General features: G+C 32.8%; 1 long non-coding RNA gene across 2 annotated transcripts; it reads left to right on the forward strand.

Annotated features, from left to right (window-relative positions):
* The first annotated feature begins 4,744 nt into the window (after nt 1-4,744).
* On the forward strand, nt 4,745-7,000 carry LOC106303704. 2 transcript variants are annotated; one of them, XR_001262520.1, is made up of 3 exons: nt 4,745-5,069; nt 5,143-6,155; nt 6,443-7,000. It is a non-coding gene; the product is annotated as an uncharacterized LOC106303704 (long non-coding RNA). The 2 variants fall into 2 exon arrangements; XR_001262519.1 differs by having other exon boundaries at nt 4,751-6,155.
* Nucleotides 7,001-11,121: the final 4,121 nt, after the last annotated feature.

Below are 11,121 nucleotides of genomic sequence, written 5' to 3' on the forward strand. Positions count from 1 at the left end.
TTTGAAAAATTCAAAATACAACATATACAAAAAATCTAAAATTTTATTATATGAGTAATGTAATTGTGTAATTTATTTTAATAGTAAATAATTAAACAAAAATGATAGAAAGCATACATATTATTAGCAAATCTTCATTATTTAAAATCATTAATTACTATATATCATAATCACATTAGGTAATTCAAACATTGATCACAAAAGTTTATGTGAGACTTTTAACAGTTTTAGTAATTTATACTCGTTTTGAAAAATTCAAAATACAACATATACAAAAAATCTAAAATTTTATTATATGAGTAATGTAATTGTGTAATTTATTTTAATAGTAAATAATTAAACAAAAATGATAGAAAGCATACATATTATTAGCAAATCTTCATTATTTAAAATCATTAATTACTATATATCATAATCACATTAGGTAATTCCGTAGGTTTTATTTAAGAAAATAATATATGATAAATAGCCACCTTGCTTTAGTTAATATCATAATTAATATATAGAAGATAGCTTAGTTTTTACTTTTTAGTAAAAGATTTATTCCGCGACGTAGTTATAGTTTATTAACTTTCATGATCCCCCATCCTCCTTTTTAATACTTTCCTTATACCTACTATGTCAATCAAATGAACGGAGAATCCAAATTCTCTTTCCAAATATATGAGCTTCACATATGGTCAAGATGGTGCCACCAGCATAGTCTACAAAGAAATATTCAACTAACTCCGTTGTACATAGGTACTTGAAATTATATGGTTTTACATAATCTCACAGCTTACAAGTCAAATAAAACACACTGCAGGTGCGCGTGTGAAGAATGAAGTAACAGGTAAGAATGGCTACTCAATCCCCAACACCCTTCTCACACTCCACTCATTCACTTTCTTTATTTTGATTACAACATTTACCTCCCTGCAATTGAGTTCCTCGACCATACAAAACCTAAAAATATGGATTGTTTTTTTATCTTTAGTTCCATATAAAACCCCTTCCAGTTTACTTTCATTTATTGGACGTATCGAAACCTGGTTCGTCACATGTTTAGATTCTAAACAAAAATTTTGGTCCAAAATGATATGTATACAAACAGCAGGCTTTGCTTCTACTACAAGCAAGACGTACTCGGAATCCAATTAACACAACCTTACACATCAAAATTTACGTACTCTCGGAACGACCAGATCAAACATACACAATATGACTAAGTTAAAAACCCGCGCGAAGCGCGGACAACTCCCTAGTTCCAAATAAAAGAAGGAGAAGCCATCCACGTATAATTTTATTGATCACATATGTACCGAGTATTCTATTTCATATCATCAAAGTAGTATAGGATAATAACCCCACCTAAAACCACTAAATACTAAACATAACCCAACCCAGTCCCTGGATATTAAACCTTATCCCAATACCTAGTCCCACCCCAACCCCATAATATTAAACCATAAACTCTAATCAGTAAACCATTAACCCAAATATAAACCATAAATCCAAATATAGACCATAAACCCAAAATAGTATTGAACAAAATAAAAAACATAGTACATATTGATGAAATTATGAAATGTGTATGATTGCATAGAAAAATTTAATGTTGACCCCAACCATACACTCTTACCTTCTAAATACTAAACCCTAAACTTTAATCACTAAACTCTTACCCAAATCTAAACCATAAACCAAAATATAAACCCTAAACCCAAATAGAATGAAACAAAAAATAACATAGTACATATTAGTGGAATTATAAAGTGTATATAATTGCATGGAAGAAGTTAATACTGACCCCAACCTTACCCCTTCACCTTCTAAATACTAAATCCTAACTCAAATATAAACCCTAATCCAAATTTCAAAATCTAAAAAGTACATAATATTAAGTAATACTAAATTATATTATGTAATATTAAACTATACAATATAGATCATACGCTTCAAAAAATGTAACGATAGTTAGAATTTAAGAAAATTACAGATCAAATTTCCAAACAAAATAGAGGACATTTAGTAACCGTCAAATGTAATGGAATATATACCAAAATAGTAACATAATTTATCGCATAACAAAACATGAAAAATACATATTGTTTTACCTTTCTATTCTATATGCATATAATAGAATAGAACATAATAACAAAAAAAACGTTCATCTTCTCCCACATGCGAGACAGAGATTTACTTCAAATATACATACATGTTCTCGCATCATCGCGACTATCGCTTTTGGAATTCGAGAAGCCTCTCCTTTCTGTCACCAACAAAGCCTCCTAACTGGTCTTCTTCACCTTTTGAAGACGGCATGGACCTTTCCATCACCGACGATTTTAAACGAGAAAAGGAGGATGTGCTTGCAAAGAATAACGAAGAAGTCAATAATTCAATGCAAATCCGGTGGAGATGACAATGTGGAGCGAACGGTGCCGGAGAGCATTCATAGGAAACATAGTTACGAAGGAAGTAAAATGAGAAGATGTGAAGATAGTAAAGCCACGATTTAGTTTTTGGATAATAATTAAGAATTTTAATATTTTTTTTGTTTCAGGTTTCACCGGTTGCAAGAAGAGGGAAACGTTAGGAAAAGTGGCTATGCAGTGAATTAGGTGTTTTCCTTGTCGTACAGCCCAATTTCCCTATCTTAACCCCCCCCCCCCCCATATCACCAACTATTTGAGTGTTTTTTTCCTTACCATCGCTGTTTTTTATTAAAAAAATAAAAGACAACGTCTTCTGCGCACTCTACCACTGAGCTAAGACGGCATTACGAAAGCTGTAGCGTCCAAACTTAAAATAATCTTTCAGTTGGTTTCATATTTAATTCTCCAGGAAAGCATATAAATCTTTTTTAGAGTGTAACTGTATTTTAAAAAATAAATGATTTAATTGTATTTATATAAATCTGGCAACAGAAAAATATAGAGTTTAAAATCTATATTATAATTAGGGAGTTTTGCTCGAGAGTCGGCTACTTCGATTGTGTAACGTCGTCCACTACCATCAAAGCTATTAAGAGCATCTCTAAAAAGACTCTCTATTTTAGAGTTTGTAAAATTCTAAATTTGAAGTTTCAAGGTGTTCTTCTCCAAAAACAAAATTTCAAACTCAATTTCAAAATTATTTATTTTTCACATTAGCAAAAAAACTCTATATTCAAAGTTATAAAGTTTTTTTGGTTCAAGGATCTTATGGATTTTAATACGGCAATGCTTGGTAAGCAATTGTGGAGGCTGATTGAGAAGCCAAATACTCTTTTTTCAAGAGTCTTCAAAGGAAGGTACTTCAGGAATGCCTCACCCCTGGAACTGATCTGCTCATACTCCCCGTCATATGGCTGGAGGAGTATTACTTCTGCTAGATCTCTGGTTTGTAAAGGACTAATTAAAAGGGTGGAAAAATGTTCATCTATTTCAGTATGGAATGATCCCTGGCTCCCAGCCACTCGTCCGAGACAAGCAAACAAAAACCTTCAAAACAGTTACCCGGACCTCACAGTGGATTCCCTTATTAATCCGGAATCCCGAACATGGAATTTACAGACAATCAGGTTTTTGGTGGATCTCAGGGTGTAAAATTATTGAAAGTATCCCATTAAGCAGAAATCCGATGGAGGATAGGAATGGATGGTATTTTACTAATAATGGGAAATACTCGGTCCAATCAGGTTATCAGGTGAGCGGGTCTATCATGATAAGGAAAAACCACCCGACTTTTATGGACCCACAGTGGGTACCCTAAAAGCATTTTGTTGGAAAGTACGATGTCCCCCGAAGATAAAGCATTTCTTATGGCAACTTCTCCCATGATGTATAGCGGTTATGAAAAATCTAAAGTCGAGAGGGATACAAGGGGATATATGTTGTACTCGGTGTGGCGACCCGGAGGAATCAATAAACCATGTGTTCTTTGAATGTCCTCCAGCACGTCAAGTGTGGGCATTATCCAAGATACCATCGCCTCCCAATATTTTCCCTATTAGTTCTTTTTTCGCTAATATGGATCATCTTTTTTGGTGGGGTTAACCCTAAGATGGATGATCATCAATTTGCATGGATATTATGGTATATATGGAAGGGACGGAATAATAAAGTTTTCAGTAATTTGGATATAGATCCAAGGGAAACACTTCAAAAAGCGGAATTAGATTCATCACTATGGGCTGAGGCACAAGTAGCAAATGATCCAACGAGGGGGCATCAGGTACAATCTAGCTCCCCCTTAGTAACCCAAGGATGATGGTGTTTCGTAGATGGATCATGGAAGGATAAGGAGGTTTTTTCCGGCCAAGGATGGTATAGTACTTTATCGGGTTTTGATGGTTTATTAGGGGCAATGAATGTCAGGGCAAGCCTTTCACCCCTGCATTCGGAGGTGGAAGCATTAATTTGGGCAATGAAATTTATGAAGAACTTAAGACAGTTCCAAGTAACATTTGCAACAGATTATTCTCAGCTGGTGAAGATGGTTTTGGAACCAGAGGAATTGCCAACATTTGTAAGCTACTTAGAAGATATCAAGCTTTTAAAATGAAGCTTTCTAAACTCATACATCGTTCATGTTCCCCGAACGATGAATATACGGGCGGATAGCTTAGCACGCAGTGCTAGGAAACAAACGTCCTTCGTCGTTCACATGGATACGGAGTTGCCACTTTGGTTTACAGAGTCAACATGAGTCTGTAAATGTTTGCTGTCAAAAAAAAAAAAAAGTTTTTTTGGAGATGCTCCCACAGCTTCAACTCCATTATGTCATCCATACGCTTCTTCTCCCCCATTGACTCCACATATATAAACTCCCCTGAATCCAAATCTTCTCTGGTAGCTTTCATAGATGAGAACACAGTCAGATTTTCCAGCCCCAAAGCTTCGGATAAATCTAGCACCAAAGCTCCGGCAATATCGACCACCGCATCCATGGCTAAGAATCCAGTGAAATCACCACCAAAGCTCCAACTGAATCGACCACTGGTTTCATGGATAAGAAAAAAGGGGTTGCTTGGCCCCATCTACGGCCATGAATCCTTCAAAAAGCAAGATCTTCATAGGGCTTGATCTGTTATTTATGGCAAAGAGGTATAGCCTGATATTCTAAGTCCCTGAATTTCATTTTTTTTTGTATCATCTAACCTGTACTACACCTCACCAGAATATGTGATACAAGGTGCATATCTCAGAACCGTGTAAGTCGGTATAAACATTTTCTGAAACGTGGATCTCACTCAGCCTCTTTAACCTCTTATCTCAACTTTTTTTGGACACTTTCAAGGTCCTATCCGTTCTTCATGAGCAGAGTTTTGCGATTGAGTTCGACTGGTTCTGGTTCCATTCATCCAAAGCGTTTGAAGCGAGTCGTGTTCTTAAAGGCAATCTCTATGGTAAGGTTTAGGTTGTGTTGTCGAATAGAATTAATTATGAAAATAGTATGGCAATCCACGGAATATCAAGCCCTATATTATGTGACGATTTGATTTAATTATTTAAACAGCGTTACAAAGGTCTGTTTCAGAATCTTGAATGAATGGTTTCTCAGTTATGTTGTTGTTGCAGTTATTAAGTTATTTGCTTACCAGAGAAAGCGCCAATGAAGATATGAAGGAGTTTGGTAGATCTTCAAGACTCTGCTTCTGAGTTATTATGTTGATGAAAGTGGGAGCTGTAACAAAATTATGTTCTTTAGCTGAATCACATTATTTTCATTTATTGTGGTATTATATGAATTCCTCAAGTGAGAAGCTTGGAGAGTACCGTGGATAGTCTGTTGTGTCCCAAATGCAGGTTTAGTAGCGGAAATATAGTATATCAGTGACAGAAAGCATAAAGAAGATCCGCTTCGTTACATTGCTGCCGTAACTAAAGAATTGCTACGAAGATATGTGCTTTGAAACAGTCAAATAAAGTAATGAAGTTGTGGGTGATCTTTTTGGAGCCCATGTTTGGCCTTCCTTCTAGGTCTCAAACTGATGAGACAATGATAGATGTTGTGAAGTCTAAAGACAGCCAAGAGCAGCATGAGCCAGTGAAAGACAACACCTGTGACGGTCTCCTGTCTCAAACCTTCAACCGCTAAGGCCTCCAGAAACACCCAATAAAGAAACCCCAACAATAGGAAGCTCTTTTGCGCTAGATAAACTGCATCCTGGTGCAGCTATGACTACTGAGGTAACTCGGTTGTCTCTCCTTTCTTTTTCCACTGTTCTTGAATCAAAGCCGTATAGGATTTTCTTTTCACTAAATATAGTTGTAGTTTCTCATAAATTCTGACTGATGGTGGTAGAGTGCCTAAGTATGGGAAAATTAATGGTTCCTAAAGCGTACCAATTATATGTCTTAAGAAGGCTTTCAAGAGTGACTAATCCAAAGTTTATGACACTTTGAGGCTTGAGAAAAACAATACTGTATATGTAAAGAAAAAATTTTCCCCTAACTTTTGTTTGTGGGTTCTACAGGAAAGAGCTGGTTTCACGGTCCCCACTCAGAAAGGATTTGTTCAAGGAGCGTGAAGAGAATCATTGTAAGGTTAGTGATGTATCGATGGAGCCTAAGGTTGAGTGAGAAGAGGTGGAATTATCTCCCACTGGAAGTTTTGAGCTTAAGAACTTTGAGGTTTATAGAGTCAATGGCGTCGAGTCGGTGTAAAGAGAAACACTCCCCTTGAGGATGCTGGAAATAAAACTACTCAAAACTCAAAGGTTACCAGAAGGCAAGGAAAACGACTCTAAAACTACTGCTTCAAGAAGCAAGTTTGGCGGTCAAATTTCTTATGGTGGAGAGCATAAAGGAGGTATGAATTGTGGCCGAATGATAAGTGTGGTTGAGAGCGAAAACAAGACTGTAAGGGTGGTTAACTCGAACGAGGATGAAGATGGATCCTTTTTCACTTTCAGAACGTTATCTGCAACCTGTAAAGCCCATTGCAAAGCATGTTCCACTGACATTACAAGTCATTGAATGAATTCTCGGAATGATTCTCTGACTTTTCTATGGTAATGATTCATTTTATGTTCTTTTTAGGCTTCATCAAGTAAGGACGCCAAAACAACTTCTCAAGTTGATTTCAACCAAGTTCAAACCACTAATCTGCTGTTTATTTTTATTTTTTTTATTTTCTATATTCAGAATACCATATAAATGCAATCCCTGAAAAAGAATTTTCTACTTACTATCCTTTTTATCTCTTTAAAAAAATATCAGACCACACAAAAATCACAAAAAATATAATTGTCTTACAAACAAATAGGTTTAAAATTCACCCCAAATCAACGTATTCACCATTTCCTCATAAACAATTGACCACCATACATAAGTAAAAACTATCCCATAAATACTTTGAAAGTAAACATCATAATCAACCACCATCTCAGCACCACAAAATCTGAATAGATACTTCTAATATCAACAATTTTAACATCGCAATATCAAACACTTAACTACACAATTAACTTTATCCAAACTATTTTTGAACTCTCTGTTCTTGCATCTTTTTTTTTATAAATAATAAATAATGACTCGTGAAGTTGAGGTATTCTCCTTTCCAAGCATGTGTTGCGTTTTCGTTCTTTATAAGTTGGGTTTTAAATTTTAAATACATAGACTATATTATGAACTCCACCATTTTACATTACGCTCTGTTTTCGTCTTTTTCTTTTGTTGTCAACGACTAAATGAATAAAAAAATCGAGTGGACCATTTACTTTGATCACACGACAGCAAAAATAATTTACGTTTTAAATATAAATTATTATTGGTTTCCACGAGTATTAATTTTTCAGGTGCACATTAAAATTTCCAACACCTATCTTATATATACTTCGTAATTGTTAAATCTTTAATGTAACCATCACCTTAAACAAATCAACTATTGCTATAAATCATCAAAGCTTATTAATTTACACATACTGTCGAACAATCAGTGGTGAAGGCAGTAAAAAGAATATGTATCAGAGGCACACAAAAGACCTACAAGCTTTGATGATTTATACACTGTAAAAAAACACTGTAAGTGAAATCAAATACGATAGTTTTCAAGTTGCTATGCAAAGGGGTTGCTCAGTCCAGACAAAAATAACACAATCAAACACATGCACATCAGAAAAATTTAGAAATATCTTCCGAGCTGCACAAAGGCAAGATCACCACCAACTGCCCAGTACACATTTTCAGATACATTATGGCTAATTACAAATTAGAAAAATAGAAAAACAGAAATATCTTCCAAGATTAGAATTATAACCATTATCTGAAAATAAATAACACATAAAATAAACCTCACCATGTAAACGACTCTGTTACACAACAAATACACAACACCAACCGCGAAAAAAAGAAACACAATTCATACCACACCTCAAATCCTATTACAATACAAATCCTTGAAAATCAATAACCACGGCAAAAAAAAAAAAAAAACTTCACAAACATGGTATCACATGCATCCACTGAGATAGACCAACAACTACGTCCACGATCCCGCGTTTGCACGGGGCTCCACCCCTAGTCATTATAATCGGAAAGGTATGTTAAAAAGTATAAAGTAACTTGCAAAGTCTTCAATTACTGTATTTCATGATTGGTCTCTTAAACATGAGTTTCAGACTGTTGGTCTTAGGCCTTGTTGAAATTCAGTTATGTAAAAATGGGCTTGCTTCATTTTTCAGTTTGGTAGACCTATGAAAGTTTATGTATTCTCAAACGTTTTAGACTACGCATGTGATAATACGAATGGTTATTATTATTATTTTTATTAATATGAAAATGAAATAATAATTTTAAATATAAAATAAGAGAACTAAGAAAAATTATAATAAAAATACTGTAAATTATTTCTATATTTAGAGGTCAACTAGACATATTAAAAAGTATTAGGTGTTTTGTCCGCATATATGGGCAAAGTCATCTTATAAATGTTTATTATTAGATATTATCAATTCAAAAATCATTACAATTCAACTCTATTACTTCAACTATGACATATAAAATCTATTAAATTTTTCATAGAAGACATAACTTTACAATTAAAAATTTAACACAACTAAATATATCACTAATAATTTTATCTAAAATTTCAACATAGTTTACACATTGTTAGAGCTTTAATAGAGCTTTGTCTATATAATGAATCAAGATTCTTTAATCAAAGAAAATAATAGTATAGAAGTGAACCAGAACTTATCGAACCCATTGAAAGAAAAATTATGATGTGTTGGGTTTGTTTAAGTTTGAGAATTTTAAAAGTAATTATGTGGACACTTTAATTATATTTTTTTGGACAGTAGAACATTAAACATAGTGATGTTAATTTTAGTATTATATGTACAAAATATATAACAGAATTTTTGCAATTGAACTTGATCGGATGGAAAAATACATGTATATAATATAATATATATATTTTGTTTTTATATAATAATCGTCCAAAATATAAAAGATAAATTTGTATAAATATTACTTGAATAAAAAAAATTGAAATCTATATTATCATTATCCAAAAATTATGTGTATTGTGTTATTATCTAAAATTAATAAAATATAAAGATAAATAATTGATAATATAATAAATGGAATTACTTATTCGGGTATAAACGATAGTAACCATTCTAACTTTTAACGTAAGAGCTCGAATGCGAAAATCGCTTCGTAAATAATAGTATAGATTCATTTCGACGTAGAGGGAATACAATTATAAACAAGGTTAACTTTTCAGAAACATATACTATTATTGTTTAAGCATGATATTGAATATTATATAAAGATCACATAATAGTTGATGTCCCAAAAAAAATCACATAATAGTTACAGTTTTTTGCTTCGACCACGTAACCATTAGACCATACGTCCTTAGACACTCACAATGGAGGTGTTAAAACCAAGTTTTAACTGTTTAAAATAGAACAATGAGTTGGAAACTGGAAATATATCTATGTGGTTTAAACTTAGTTGTAAAGATTCAACGGTTGGAAACAAAATCTATGGTCCTGCTTAGCCACATGACACAATTTGATTGGTTGTGTAGATTTTTATTTTATTTTAATGCCACTCAATAATTCGAATTCCTTTTTGTATAATAAAACTTAAAAAATAAATATCAAAATTCATGATTTTTATGATCAAAAAATATAGATTACTCTCATTTTATTGGATGCAGACAAAACATCATTTTTCATTGTAATTTGAGTGTTTAAATATTTTTCTGTTAAATGAATCCCATTAATAATTATTTTAATATCCAAAATTATTTTAAAAATAGTTGTTTATATAATATTAAGTTTATTATTTTTAAAAAATAAAATTAGGCAAATATCTAATTTTAAATAATGATGTTCTCAGTTTTATTTTTTTTGATAACATTAATTTTCGTATTATTTTTTAAAAATTAAGGTAAGTATATAAATAAATTAAAAATATTAAAAATTATATTATTTTAGATTTTATGTTAATTACAATAAAATATTATTAATATGTAGTTATTATATTGTAAAAGATAAAAATATGAATCAAAAATTGTAAGCTATGGTGTTGAATTTGATTAAACAAACTATTGTAGAGGTTAAGATAAAGTGCATGTTGAATAATTAGGTGGAAGAGAGAAGATGATATGAAATGTTAAAAGGAGAAAAATAGGGTGTTAAAGAGAAAATTGAAACCATTGTACATGGTCTTAGCGACGCTAACGAGATACAACCAAGCACTACAATTCAAAAACCTAAACATTTTCTAGGGAGTTTTTTTTTGTCATCAACATAAACATTCTCAACTAGGACTACAAACCAAAGTGGTAAATTTGTGTCAATATGGATGACGAAAGACGACTGTTTCCGAGCACTGCGTGCAAGAATATCTACCCTTGTGTTCTGCTTTCGGAATACATGAATGATCTCTAAATGATTGAAACTCTCTTTCAAAATCTGAATGTCTTTCAGGTATATTGCAAAGGCGGCATGTCATTTTTCTCGTTCCAAAACCATCTTCACCAACTAAGATCAATCCGTTGTAAACGTTACATGAAACTATCGTAGGTTCCTCGTGTTTTCGAGTGACGAGGTGATATGATGGTTCTCATGTTTCTTGCCCTATAAGCATGTCAAATATTTATAAAGTACTAAACCAACCTTGTCCCGACTTATTATCT

This window comes from Brassica oleracea, chromosome C7 (assembly GCF_000695525.1).
Source record: "Brassica oleracea var. oleracea cultivar TO1000 chromosome C7, BOL, whole genome shotgun sequence".
NCBI lineage: Eukaryota > Viridiplantae > Streptophyta > Magnoliopsida > Brassicales > Brassicaceae > Brassica > Brassica oleracea.